Raw genomic sequence first — 15493 nt, 5'->3', positions numbered from 1 at the left:
CCAGCTGGAATGGCACTATCAGACTGGCACTGCCAAAGTGCCAAGCTGGCATTTTTTATGCAGATGTGATCAGGCCGGGTTGCCCGCTGTGGGTATTGTGGGAGGGGGGGGGGGGGGTGCAGGCGCCCTCCCATATTGTGTTCAGACTGGGGGCTGGGAGGTCAGGGATTGTTTTGAGGGCCTCGGAGATTGGGACGCATTTAAAAATGGCATCACGCTCACTCGCTACAATGGGGAATTCCAGCGAGCAGAGATCCCCACTGCACAGAACGAGGCTATGTTCAGCATTAGCTACGCATTCCGCGTTCAGGCCCCTTATTCATCGTCAGTCAACTTGAATAGCCATGTGTTTCTCGGCACTGCGAGCTCGGGAAACACGAGGCGAAAAACGCTCGCTTCCCTTTTGGGAGAATCGTGCCCGGTACCTCTCACAGTGCGGCACTCCCTCAGTACTGACCCTCTGACAGTGCAGCACTCTCTCAGTACTGACCCTCTGACAGTGCAGCACTCTCTCAGTACTGACCCTCTGACAGTGCAGCACTCTCTCAGTACTGACCCTCTGACAGTGCAGCACTCTCTCAGTACTGACCCTCTGACAGTGCAGCACTCTCTCACTACTGACCCTCTGACAGTGCGGCACTCCCTCAGTACTGACCCTCTGACAGTGCAGCACTCTCTCAGTACTGACCCTCTGACAGTTCGACACTCCCTCAGTACTGACCCTCTGACAGTGCGGCACTCCCTCAGTACTGACCCTCTGACAGTGCGGCGCTCCCTCAGTACTGACCCTCTGACACTGCTGCACTCCCTCAGTACTGACCCTCTGACAGTGCGGCGCTCCCTCAGTACTGACCCTCTGACACTGCAGCACTCCCTCAGTACTGACCCTCTGACAGTGCAGCGCTCTCTCAGTACTGACCCTCTGGCACTGCAGCACTCCCTCAGTACTGACCCTCTGACACTGCAGCACTCCCTCAGTACTGACCCTCTGACACTGCTGCACTCTCCCAGCGTTGAAATTGAAATCAAGAAAATATTTTTACAAATTGCTGCTTAGGCCTCACCTTGAGGTATTGTCTATAAATCTGGGAACCACACTTTAGGAAGGATGTCAAGGCTCTGGAGAGGGTACAGAAAAATCTACCAGGATGATGTGAGGAATGAGGGACTTCACTGTGATGTAGAGAGACTGGAGAAGCTGCAATTGTTCCCCTTTGAGCAGAGATGGTTCAGGTGAGCCCGAACAGAGGTCACCAAAAGGCAGAATACCAACAGCGTGCTCGAAAAGCTAGGCTGTGGGAGGTGCCTTCAAGGAGAAAAGTGATGATGTGGAGATGCCGCCGTTGGACTGGGGTGAGCACAGTAAGAAGTCTTACAACACCAGGTTAAAGTCCAACAGGTTTGATTCAAACATGAGCTTTTGGAGCCCTCTCTGTGATTATCCCTCTCCCTGGATCTGTAATGATTTGATTACCTGCAAATGCCTGCATTCCAAGCATTGTCCAGCATCTCTGACTTTGTCTATATCAATGTTTCTGGAACATACCTCGCCATTCACCTGAGGAAGGAGCTGCGCTCCGAAAGCTCGTGTTTGAATCAAACCTGTTGGACTTTAACCTGGTGTTGTAAGACTTCTTACGGAGAAAAGTGAGACAGAGAGATGAAGGAATTCCACAGCTTTGGGCTCAGGGACACCAATGGCATGGTTACAAATGACGGAACAATTACAAATGGGGTTGCGTAAGTGGGCAGAATTAAAGGTGTGCAGGATTGCACAGGGTCACAGGGCTGGAAGAGATGGCAGAGGAAGGAATTGTTATGGCCATGGGGAGGTTTGGAAACAAGAAACAACATTTTTAAATTGCGTTGTTGCCAGAGCGAGAACCAAAGTAAGTCAGCAAGCACGGCGGGAGGGGGGGGGGGGGGGGGGGGGGGGTACAGATTCGATTACAAGCATCAGAATTCTGGGCAATCTCAAGTTAATGGTGTGGGGAAGTTGGGAGATCAACCAGAAGATTGGAACAGTCAGGTTTGGTGGTAAATGGAACGGCACACTGGTTAGCACTGCTGCCCACTGGGCTGAGGACCTGGTTTTGAACCTGCCCCTGGGTCACTGTCTGTGTGGAGTTTGCACATTCTCCCCGTGTCTGCGTGGGCCTCACCCCCACAACCCAAAGATGTTCAGGTTCGGTGGATTGGCCACTCTAGGTTGCCCCTTAATTGGAAAAAAGTAACAAGGTACTCTAAATTTTTTTTCAAAAGGTTTGGAGGTAACAAAGATAATGATGACGGTTCCAGCAGTAGAAGAGCTGAGGCTGGAGTGGAGCCGAGCTGTTCTATGGGGGGTTTGAATTGAGCAAGGAGGAGTAATACGTTTCCTCTGGCCAAAAGGTCACAGATTTAAAATAATCTTCTGAAGAAGCAGAAATGAGGAGGAATGCAAAGAGAGAGGGGTTATGATCTGGGACACACAACTTCAAGGCGAGGTAGAATTCGATTCTGTAGCAACAATCAAAGAGCAATTAGACATGGCTTGAAAAGGACTAATTTGGAGGTTGCAGGAGAATGTTGGATTTTGGAACTAAATTGGGCAGTTCATTCGAAGAGTTGGCATCGGAATGACAGAACGATGACAACCCTTTCTGCTGTAAAGTTCTACAGAGGGAATTTTAACCCGCAAAGGTGGATAGGTAGGGTGCCACTGTGTGGCACACACCAACCCCGATGCACCCACCACCAGTTATATCAGAGGCAGGTTGGGGAAAGGTGGAGTGATTGGCGAATCCACTCTGGAGAGTTGAGTCAGTTACTAAAATCTTTTTAAGGAGCTGGTGTGCTTCTATTTTAGCAGTTTAAAAAAAAATACTCCATGGGAGTTGGATTTCCCAGGGCTTGGATGTCCCGGTCGTGAAAAAAAGGAGGTGAGGGGGTATAATCCACCAGAAAAGTGTCTTCCCAGCACAGCTTGTGGGCCAGGAAGTGGAGGAGTCTTGCCTTCCCAGTCCAGCAAGCTAATCTTGTAAACAAATTATACTTGGGAAACCTTGTGATGTACCATCAATTCGACTCAAGACACACTTAGGATCCGAACTGTGGCTTTAATCAGCTAGTTGTTAGCCCGGTGGTCGACTACAGAGAAAGGCCGACCGCCGGGAACTCTGGGTACTTATACCCCGCCTCGGAGGCGGGGCCTACTTGCCTCTCGACCAATTGGAGAGCAGCCACATGACTAGTCCCAACCAATCGGACGAGAGGCACATGACCAGCCAGATGGGAAGCCAGTGCTCTGCACCAATGGCAGTGCTCATATCCATACCACCACACCATGCGACCAAGGATTCGACGATCCCATGTTTCTCATACTCTCCTCTGTTGAATCTTGAGCTTCTACTGTCGTTACTTCACAATGCACCGGCTTAATGCGGCACCACCCTTACTTCTAGTTCAAATCAGTAATTCATTGCATGCCTTATTTTACATTTCAGACTTCAACCTTTTAGAAAAATGAATAATACGAACTGCGAAGACATTTGCGGAAATGCATTCTTGTATTTGTTAAATAAATAATTTATTAAATACAAATTAACATTGTATTTCCTTCATGTTCTTAGCTTACTTCATTTTCATAGAGGAGGTATTGTAATATATTATTAATCACTTTATTATTCAATTTATACTTCAGATCCATTTTCCACTTAATTTAGTCATCAAAACTTTAAATAAAACATTAGCTAAATAGGCTGCACTAGGCACCTAGGTTAATTCAACAAACCATTAGGCACAACAATTTAACTTTGCGCAGTGGTGGATTAAAGCACTGTTCATCCGATATCAGGTGAGTATCTTCAGTCTGCGTTAATGGAAGATTAAGGTTAGAGTGTCTTTTCCATGAGCAGTCTGATCTTGGTGAGATTATATACACAGTGGCAGTAAAATGTATTAAATCTGGTACCGATGGTGGTATAAATCCAGCATAAAAAAATATGGGATATTACAGGCAATAAAATGGCTTCAACAAGAGTCATCCCTATCCATTGCCTTGCAAGCGTTGAAATTATGATAGCAACCAGGAATCCGATGGGCTGAATTCTGAGGTGCGATGGGTCAGAGAAACTGTTCAATACGTGTGTGTGTGTGTGTGGGGGGAGGGGGGGGGGGGGTAGGGGGGAGGGGGTCTTGGTGGGACGGAGCAGGGTGGTGGCGAAGGGAAGACATTTCTAGTCCTGTCACTCTCCATCTGCAACTCGCTCGGACAACGCAACAGGAAGTTGGCAGGGATCCAAAATGTTTATTGCCACCTCTTCACTCTTGTTGGGTCAAAGGTCTGGCTTTCACTCCCAAGCAGCACTGTGGGTGTACACCGCACCACACCACACAGGCTGCAGCCGGTCAAGAAGGTGTCTTCCAAATTCTCACAGGCAGCGTAATAAATCCTTCCCTTGGCAACGGCACCCACACCCTGTGTTTGAATTTTCAGCAATGTTCTTTGCCCCCTTTTACACTCCTCTTCAAGAAGTGTGATGAAAAGTGCAGTGTGGTCGTCAAAATTAATTAATTGAACTGCTTTCCTACTGATAGGCAGCCAGCCTACTAATTACACTGTCAACTGGGGAACCCTGGGGCCAAGGATTCTTCAATTCCATATTCCTCATGGCCGCCTCTGTTAAATCTTCAGCTTCCTCTGTTGTTACTTCACAATGTGTAGGCCTTGTCATAATATCCACTCATGTATATCATGAGATGCAGACAGGCAGTGATTGACATCACAGGATAACCAATGAACACACAGGACACAGAAAAATCAATCACCAGACAGGACACCACCACTATAAAGCCCACAGGGCATTAAGGCTCTCTCTCTCTCTCAGGACATGGCCAAGGAGATAGGCGCAGAGCACAGGCCAATGAAGATCATCACCATGTGATAGAGAGCTAGTCTGGTCAAGCCAATAGGAGGTTATCAGTTAGGTTAATAGAATGTCAACGCACAGCAGATTATGTACAGCAATAACAGGTTCAATAACACAGTGTTGGACCATCTCCTGTGTTGGAAGCCTGTTTCTCGTTTTACTGCATCCAGTTGAAGTCGATGTTAGACCAACACAGATAACACATCGTGGTACCAGAGAGCTATTAACTCTAACGAACCTACCTCGAGTGACTCTGCAATGACCAGCACGCAGCCATCCAGCGGCATGGAAAAGATCCAACCTCCTCCGCAACTCCGGATCTCCAGCAACCTTGGCGCCAACTGGAAAGTCTTCAAACAGAAGTTCCTCCTGTATATCGAGGCCTCCGACCTCGAGGCAGCATCGGATGCACAAAAGATCGCGCTGCTCCTGTCGACTGCAGGTGACCACGCCATCCACATCTATAACTCGCTCACGTTTGCCGATGGCAAAGACAAGGCGAAGTTCAAGACGGTTCTGCTGAAATTTGACAACCACTGCGACATTGAGGTGAATGAGAGCTTTGAACGGTACATCTTCCAACAGAGGCTTCAGGGTAAGGATGAACCTTTTCAGTCCTTCTTGACCCATCTCCGCATCCTCGCGCAGTCATGTAATTATGACTCGACGGCTGATTCTATGATCTGGGATCAGATCGTCTTCAGGGTCCAGTCAGACTCCCTGCGGGAACAGCTCCTCAAAATCAAACAGTTGACCCTCTCCGTTGCCATCGAAACTTGCGTTGTCCATGAGCATGCCAGGAATCGTTACTCCCGCATCAGGGCGGCAGGAAATGCAAAACTAGTCTCCCGCGAGGCAGAAAGGGTGCAGGCCATCTCAAAAATGCAAGGCCTGAGCATCGAGGAGAGTGGCCGTTTCGCACACTTTTCCCGGGTCCCTACGCATGCGCGCCACGACCGGATGGACAACGAGGCCGAAGACCCCTATGCGCATGTGCGAAAGTATGCCAACCGCACTGCGCATGCGCGATGGCGCACAGAGCGCGCTGACGTCAGCATCATGACGTGTCCAAATTGTGGCTCCGCCCATTTAAAGCGGCAATGTCCAGCCGAAGGAAGGCGATGTCTACAGTGTGGAGAGCCTGGGCATTACGCAGCCTTATGCAGGCCTGCTCCACCGACCAACAGCCAGCAATCCCACCTGCAGCACAGACGTGTCCGCTGCGTACAACAAGGCATGCAGGATTCGGATCACCAAAGCCCAAAGGACCCCGATGCTGACTGCCTCAAGTCTCCATATCGAGTGGGCATAATCACCACGCACGAGCTGGCCTCCGCCATGCCTGAAAACCGCCTTCCAATCCTCACTGTGGATCCTGACAATGAGTGGTGTGCTGTCGTCACGGTCAACCAGACTCGCATCCGATTTAAATTGGACACTGGCGCATCTGCAAACCTCATATCACAGTCGGACATTGACAGCATCCGAGACCAACCTAGCATTCTTCCACCAGCCTGCCACCCAGCATCCCTGCGCAGTGCTCGCGCATGCAAGCTCCTAAATCTGGTCCAGCGGGTCCATGCCATGTCCTTGACCCCGGCGACAGCCTCGCCCAATGCGAATCTCCAGGCTGAGATGGACGACATTCTAACGCAATACAACAACATGTTTGATGGAATAGGCATGCTCCCATATCGTTACAAGATATTGCTCAAACCGAATACCATCCCAGTCATCCATGCACCGTGCCGGGTGCCGGCCCCTCTCAAGGATCGTCTGAAAACGCAGCAATGAGAGCTCCAAGACCAGGGTATCATCTCAAAGGTCACGGAACCAACAGACTGGGTCAGCTCCATGGTCTGCGTCAAGAAGCCCTCTGGTGAACTCCGCATTTGCATTGATCCCAAAGACCTGAATCGCAACACCATGCGCGAGCACTACCCGATCCCAAAGCGTGAAGAGTTAACCTGTGAGATGGCTCATGCCAAATTCTTTACCAAGCTGCACGCCTCCCATGGGTTCTGGCAGATACAGCTGGACGAGTCTATGTGGACGACATGATCATCTGGTCCACGATGCCCGAGGATCACATCGCTCGCCTCAAACACGTTTTCCAGAGGATTCATGAAAACTGCCTCCAGCTCAACAGGGCCAAATGCTCATTTGGTAGGTCCGCTATCAAATTTCTGGGTGACCACATTTCACAAAAGGGTGTGCAAACTGACGCTGACAAGGTGCTGGCAATCAATGCTATGAGGACCCCAGAGGACAAAAAGGCAGTTCTCCGTTTCCTCGGGATGGTAAATTTTTCGGGAAATTCATTCCCAACATGGCATCCCACACCACAGCCCTCCGGCAGCTCGTAAAAAAGTCAAGTGTTCCAGTAGCTTCCCACACATCAAGCGGAGTGGCTTGAGCCGAAGGTGAAGCTCACCACAGCCCCAGTACTGGCGTTCTTTGACCCAACCAAGGATACCAAGATATCCACAGAAGCAAGCCAGGACAGCATTGGGGCGGTGCTCCTCCAGCGAGACGACTCCTTGTCCTGGGCTCCAGTGACATACGCCTCCAGGGCCATGACTCCGACCGAACAACGGTTATGCCCAAATCGAAAAGGAGTGCTTGGATCTCCTGACAGGAATAGTCAAGTTTCATGACTACGTATACGGCCTGCCAAAGTTCACGGTGGAAACAGACCACAGGCCTTTAGTCCACATAATCCAAAAGGATTTAAATGACATGACACCTCGGCTGCAGCGAATTCTTCTTCGTCTCCGCCGATATGTCTTCAAACTCGTCTACACACCGGGTAAGGAGCTGATCGTCGCGGTGCCTGATCCCGATCCATCACCACGCCGTGTGAACAGGGCGACTTCATTCGCCACATTGAAGCACAGGTGCAGCTGTGTGCCAGCAACCTCCCAGCCACTGATGAATGAGTTATACAAATACGCGAAGAAACTGCCAAATATCCCCTACTGCAGCGTGTGATGAAGCACCTCGCCCATGGCTGGAAAAAGGGGCAGTGCCCCTAGTTCTTCAACGTTAAGGACGAGCTGACAGTTGTTGAGGGGATCCTTCTTAAACTAGATAGAATCGTCATTCCCCAAAGCATGCAAACCATGGTGCTCAGACAGATCCATGAGGGCCACCTGGGGGTCGAGAAATGTCGACGCAGAGCTCGGCAGGCAGTTTACTGGCCTGGCATCAGCCAGGACATTGCCAACACAGTCCTCAACTGCACAACATGCCAAAAATTTCAACCAGTTCAGCCCAAGGAAACGCTGCAACAGCACGAGATTGTGACCTCTCCGTGGTCCAAGGTGGGGATAGACCTCTTTCGCGCCAATGGGCATGATTACATGCTCCTGGTTGACTACTTCTGCAGCTACCCGGAAGTGGTGAAACCGTCGGACCTCACATCCAAGCTGTCATCAAAGCCTACAAAGAGATGTTTGCCAGGCATGGGATACCACTCAGGGTAATGAGTGACAACGGTCCATGTTTCTACAGCCAAGAGTGGTCCGACTCTGCACGATCCTACCACTTTAGTCACATCACATCCAGTCCCCATTACCCGCAATCAAACGGGAAGGCCGAGAAAGGGGTCCATATTGTCAAGCGGTTGCTGTGCAAGGCTGCAGACTCAGCCTCGGATTTCAACCTGGCGCTGTTGGCATACAGGGCAACCCCTCTGTCGACTGGTTTGTCTCCAGCGCAGTTGCTCATGAACCGCAACCTGAGGACGACTGTTCCAGCCATCCATGTTCTAGACCTTGACCACCTCACAGTGCTGCAGAAGGTGCAGCGATCCAGGGACCAGCAAAAGATCACGTATGATGCTCATGCCACGGATCTGCCTGCGCTGGCTCCAGACGATGTTGTTCACGTTCAGCTGCCTGAGGGAGGTTGGTCAGCCCCAGCTGTTATCGTCAGACAGGCTGCCCCCAGGGCTTTCTTTGTCCAAATGGCTGATGGCTCCATTTTATGGCGCAACAGGAGGGCGCTGCGTAACGTTCCCTGCCCATCACCCGACCGCACTTCTCCACATGCCATCATGCCTCCTCCGGACGTTTTGCACCACGAGCCACTGATCTGGCAGCATTCCCACCTGTCCACCAGGCCACCGATCTGGCAGCCATCCCTCCTGTCCGGGTGCTGGCGTTCCCCCCTCCATCTCTGCGGTGATCAACGAGAATTCGTCGCCCATCACAAAGACTGAATCTATAGACTGAAATCTTGTACATTTTGTTCAGCTTGCTCTGTATCTGCACGATAGGCACCTTTCCATGTACATATGTTCATTCATTGCCCACTTGTACATAGTTATGCATGCATATACAGCCACGTTCCAAGATTTATTTTAAAAGGGGGAGATGTCATAATATCCACTCATGTATATCATAAGACGCAGACAGGCAGTGATTGACACACAGGATAACCAATGAACACACACGACACAGAATAGCCAATTACCAGACAGGACACCACCACTATAAAGCCCACAGGGTATTAAGGCTCTCTCTCTCTCACAGGACTCGGCCAGGGAGATAGTCGCAGTGCACAGGCTGTCATAATATCCACTCATGAATATAATGAGATGCAGACAGGCAGTGATTGACACACAGGATGACCAATGAACACACAACACAGAACAACCAATCACTAGACAGGACGCCACCACTGTAAAGCCCACAGGGCATTAAGACTCTCCCTCTCTCGGGACCCAAGATACTGAGATAGTCAGAGTGCACATGTTAGTGGGCCCTATTGCCATGTGGTAGCCAGTAAGTCTGGTCGAGCCAGTAAGAGGTCATCAGTAGGATTAGTAGAGTGTCAACCCACAGCTGAACATGTACAGCAGTTCATAGTTAAATAAAACAGTGTTGGATCATCTCCGGTGGCAGACGTTTGTTTCTAGCTTCCCTGCATCCAGTTGCAGTCGACGTCGAACCAACCTGCCTAACACATCACAGGCCAATGAAGATCATCACCATGTGATCGAGAGCTAGTCTGGTCAAGCCAGTAGGAGGTTATCAGTTAGGTTAATAGAGTGTCAACCCACAGTAGATTGTGTACAGCAATCAACAGGTTCAATAAAACAGTGTTGGACCATCTCCTGTGTCGGAACCCTGTTTCTCGTTTTACTGTATCCAGTTGCAGTCGATCTTAGACCAACACAGATAACACATCAGGCCTAATGCTTCATCATCCTTACTTATATATACTATAGTCCTGACTAGATGCTTTCTTCAAGCTGGCTTCTAACAGGCCTCACTACTACACTCTACTATTCTCATCTGGCTCTCAACATCAGAAGGTGGGAGGTATTTTTTTCCAGTCCCACATTAATCCTTCCAGCCCTGAACACCCTAATACAGCACCTCCCCCCAAGACTTTACCCAAATGTAAGTTGTACTATTTGATGTTGCAGTTATTAGGGTTTCTCCATCTGATTTGCTCAATTGTATGATGCCACAAGGAATGAGGAGAAGGCTTTACCTGTTACGTTTAATTGTGCCGTCTGAGACTTGTATCAAGTATGACTGCTGGTGATTTCCATCCCTCAGAATAATGATAGCTTCTCTGTCAAGGTCCCGCATCCAAACCTTGACACCTCTGTTAAACAGTTCCTAGTAGGCTGCTTCCGATAGTAAGTGGAAGCTCATCACTGTCTGTAGGACTCTTCCCAGTCCTGAATCGTACGGCCTGGACAGCTCTGATGGGGATAATCAACACTGAAGTGAGATGGATGTGTCTGCCATTGGACAGTCTTTGTTTTTCTGAAAAATGGTTTTCATAGTTCGGATATCTGTTTCTACCTCACCATTAGATTGTGGATACCTTGAGCAGCTGGTGAGATGTTGAAATTCATAATTTATGGCAAAATATGTGAAATATTCATGACCAAATTGTGGCCCATTGTCGGACAACCCCTGGTCAGGTATTCCACGGATTACAAAGGTTCTTTCATAAAATCATAGAATCACTACAATACCAAAGGAGGCCATTCAGCCCATCAAGTCTGCACTGACCATCTGAAAGAGCACCCTACCTCGGCCCATTCCCCCGCCCTATCCCAACTAATCTTTGGACACCAAGGGTCAATTGAGCATGGCCGATCCACCTGCACATCTTTCATAGAATTTACAGTGCAGAAGGATGCCATTCGGCCCATCGAGTCTGCACCGGCTCTTGGAAAGAGCACCCTACCCAACCACAGACTTCCACCATATCCCCATAACCCAGTAACCCCACCCAACACTAAGGGCAATTTTGAACACTAAGGGCAATTTAGCATGGCCAATCCACCTAACCTGCACATCTTTGGACTGTGGGACGAAACCGGAGCACCCGGAGGAAACCCACATACACACGGGGAGAACGTGCAGACTCCACGTAGACAGTGACCCAAGCCGGGAATCGAACCTGGGACCCTGGAGCTGTGAAGCAATTGTGCTAACCACTATGCGGCCATGCTGCCCTCAATCACCTCATGACCGGCTCAGTGGCCATTGTGCATTAACACTTCACTTCGATCCACTGAGAGAAGGGGTAAACAATGATGACACCGTTGTATTTGGATGGATTTATTCCCAAATGTTCACATGGATGGCCCAGTAGGAAATTTTGTCGAGTTAAGGGGCTCTGTTTCAATGGGTTTGTGCTGCACGTGCACCTGGCTGTTTAAAATCATCTCTTCAATTGCTTTTGCGTCATCAGCTATTGGACCTACTGAATGGAATAGTGTATTCAATTAGTGTATTCAATCCTAATAAATGTTGGAATTCTCATCCAGTATCCTAACAAATGTTGGAATTCTCGTTCGACACCCTAATAAATGTTGGGGTCTAGTCGGTATCCTAATAAATGTTGTAATTCTCGTCCGATATCCTAATAAATGTTGGAATTCTTGTCCGATATCCTAATAAATGTTGGGGTCTGGTCCGGTACCCGAATAAATGTTGGGAATTGGTCCAGTATCCTAACAGTGGAGGATGGTAGTGAACCTGTTAGAAATCAGCATGAAGGCAGCAGATCATCAGGGCTATATTTTGTACGTATGTATATAGTTATGTGATTTCAATAAACAGTTATTGTTCAACCATACGAGCCTCTAAATCCCTTTGTGAGACAAACTACAATCTTACATCATGCCGGCAACAGGTGAAGCACCCCAAAATCCCAGATGAAAGAGGCAGTAAAGAAATTGCAGTCTGACCTGAGAGGGCTGCAGCCCGCTTGAAGATCTTGAACGCACAGCTGAAGATCATCCACAAAGTATTATTATTATAGGTGTGAAGAAGGAAAGGGGAGAAGGAAATTCCACTGGAGATCATAAAATAACTCCACCAGAGCATGTGGAGGTTCATTGCAAGACCCGATCAGAGTCAAAGGAACTAGCTCCGTCGCAAAAGGTTGGGCAAATGCCAAAGGAAAAGGCTGAAACAATCTTATAAATTCAGCACAATAATCAGGCGGCACTGGTCGACTGATTTGAGTGAAGAATGCTGCACCCAACCTAGGCCCACACACCCACCCTATCCCTGTAACCCCACCTCACCTGCACATCTTTGGACGGTGCTACCTTGCTGTGCTACCATGCCACCCCATCTGACTGATCTGTTGATATCTGACTTGCTGAATATTTGCAGAGATTTTCTGGGTCATTAACGAAACCGTTAACATAACCACTAACATAGCCCTTCCAACATGGTCTTCAATATAACCATTACAGCATCAAGTTTATTAATATACATCTTCCAACATCACATCCATTAATGGAGACAATGGGTATTGTCTACCCATCCCCACCGACATCTCCCCCGGCACGATTGTATTTCTGAGTAAGTACAATCAAAAAAAATTCAATTTACAAATTGTCATCAGCTGCTATACACAACAAGAAAAGCTGTTTTAATTCCATACGGCAGGCTCGGAGTGCATTACCATTGCAGTAAAGACCCTGAATTCAGATGATTTATGGCAGCAGAACAGCATTTACTGCCTTCTGCGTGGAATTGAATTGGTGAGGCAGGTTGTTTTTTGCCTCTGTATTTGTGGGCGATCATGAATTTTAAAAGATATCTCGCAATCTTTTTTTTTGGTATTCACATCAAATTGCAGCGATGAATGTGTACCCGGCCCGTGATTGATTGGTGAAATGAGCCACATTTGGAATCGAGATGGCCCTATACATTACAGCTGCCAGGCTGGAGTGACAGGGCTTTCAAAGAGGGAGCTAAGAGCACTGGCAGTTCAAATATTTTACTCATTTGTGATCAATTTAGAATAAATACTCGTGCGATCACAGGCATTGAGCAGCAGCTGTAAAGGAAACTGCATGCATCATACTATATTACGCAAAAGACGGGACTTGGAGATGGGAGCTGGAGTTAATTTTGTTCTTCTATTTTGGCTCAAATGCAAAGCCAGAAGGATCCAAGAATGTAGATTCTCAGCAGCCACGGTTAAACCTGAAGACTGTTAACAAGGCCAGGAAAGCTTGGCGGGATTCCCCGGTCCACCAGTCCGGTTTTCCTGGGCGGCGCACCCTCGCCGGCAGTGGGAGTCTCCGTTCCCACCAGCTTCCAATGGGATTTCCCATTGTAGCCACCCCACGGTGCCGGGAAACCTGTGGGCATGAGTCCACTGCCAGCGCAACAGAGAATCCCACCGACGGAGGATCCCGCTCCCAGGGCGGAATTGGGCTATGGCTCCACTCCCGCGAAAAACACACGCAAATCACTCTGGACTTGCCTGGAGAAAGTCCAGGGTTATTCTCCGATTTGCAGGGGGCTAGCAGGGCCCCGGAGTGCTCCTCGCAGCTTCGGCTGCCTATACAGGGCCCTGCACTTCCGGTCGGGGGTCCGCGCATGAGTACAGCGGCGGCTGCCCCCGCGCGACATGGCCAACCCAAACTGTGGACCGGCACCGAACACATAAGCCCCCCCCCACCCAGATTGCGTACGCCCCGGATCGGCGGCCCCCGATCGATAGCCTGGCCGTCCTGGAGGCCCCCCACCCCCAACCCTGGTGAATGATCCCCCTGCTCCCACCAGGGCGGCTGCAGACTGAACCCGCAGCCACCACGCCGATTTCCTGATGGGTGGAACCATGAAAAAATGAAAAATGAAAATTTGCTTATTGTCACGAGTAGGCTTCCATGAAGTTACAGTGAAAAGCCCCTGGTCGCCACATTTCGGCGCCTGTCCGGGGAGGCTGGTACGGGAATCGAACCGTGCTGCTGGCCTGCCTTGTTCTGCTTTAAAAGCCAGCGATTTAGCCCAGTGTGCTAAACCAGCCCCTGTGAGAGACCCACGCCGCCGGGAACTTTGCCAGCTGCACTCGGTGAATCGCCGTGGGGGCCTCTTTCAATGGCCCCTGACCTGCGCCGCGTCGACCCCGCGCGCCCGATTGGCAGCTATTCTTCGGGGACCATTGACGCCCATTCTCTGCCCCCACGCCAATCGCATTTTCGGCACGGAGGCTCAAACAATCCCGCCCCTCGGTCTCTTTGTCAATCTTTCAACTCAAAGACGGGGATACATTAATGAACGGTAAAAAGGAGGAACGCTTCTTGGAGTTATGACCTAGAATGTGCTGGCTGAAAGGGTGGCGGAAACAGAGTCAACAATAACTTTCAAAAGGGAATTGGATAGATACTTGAAGGGAAAGATTTGCAGGGCTGTGGGGGAATAGTAGGGGTGCTGCAATTCAGTGGATAGCTCCTTCAAACTGGTATCATAGGCCTGATGGGGTGAATGGCTTCCTTCTGTGCTGTTTCACATCCTAACTAAAGTGTTTAAACAGGTGTGCTCTGTTTAAAGCACATTCCAACAGTGTGCTTTGATTTTTGCACGGTTTGTAAATAACAGAATGTATAGCACCACCTCCAACTTTCTTGTAGCGTACACATGTGCCAACAATCCCGTTGTAACCATTCATGCTCCGTCTGTTCTTCTGAACACACTGCTGCTTCATCCACTGCCTCTCCTGATTCTATCACCACCTCCCATTTGCTGCTTTCCTCTCCCAAACCCCTCCCGCACCCTCAGACCCTCCCGCGCACTGCCCCTCTCCCCGCTTCCCTCTCCCTCCCTCCATCTCGCCAACCCTCTCACCACATTCCACTTTCTACCTGTCTCTCAGGGGCCTTGGGTTCAGACTCCGGGAATTGACCTCCTGCTTCGTGCTACATCCTGAGAGTGAACCTTTTGACCTGGGACAGAACCATGGTGGTCTCTTCTCCAACCCATTTCAACCATTAATGTCTCCAGCACCGCAGTCAGCACTTGACACCTCCTCTCTGCACTATGTTTATTTTGTCACCACTTAAATTGCAACGATATTCTTCAGTTTAAGAGGGACAGCCTGTCTTTAAGAAGGCTGCGCCACACGGTCCCTGAGCAACACCACTGTGCTTCCTTGCTGAGTACACTTGTAGCTGTGAGTGCTAAGAAGACAGCAGCGGGTTACTCATTTGGCCAGACACTGCAACCATGGTTCACCAACTCTGCGTGCTGCCCACCTCGAACTGAACAGGTGTGGACAGGTCACAGATCTTAACCCATATGAAGTTT

Source organism: Scyliorhinus canicula, chromosome 17, assembly GCF_902713615.1.
Source record: "Scyliorhinus canicula chromosome 17, sScyCan1.1, whole genome shotgun sequence".
Classification (NCBI taxonomy): domain Eukaryota; kingdom Metazoa; phylum Chordata; class Chondrichthyes; order Carcharhiniformes; family Scyliorhinidae; genus Scyliorhinus; species Scyliorhinus canicula.
This window is presented reverse-complemented; position numbering follows the sequence as displayed.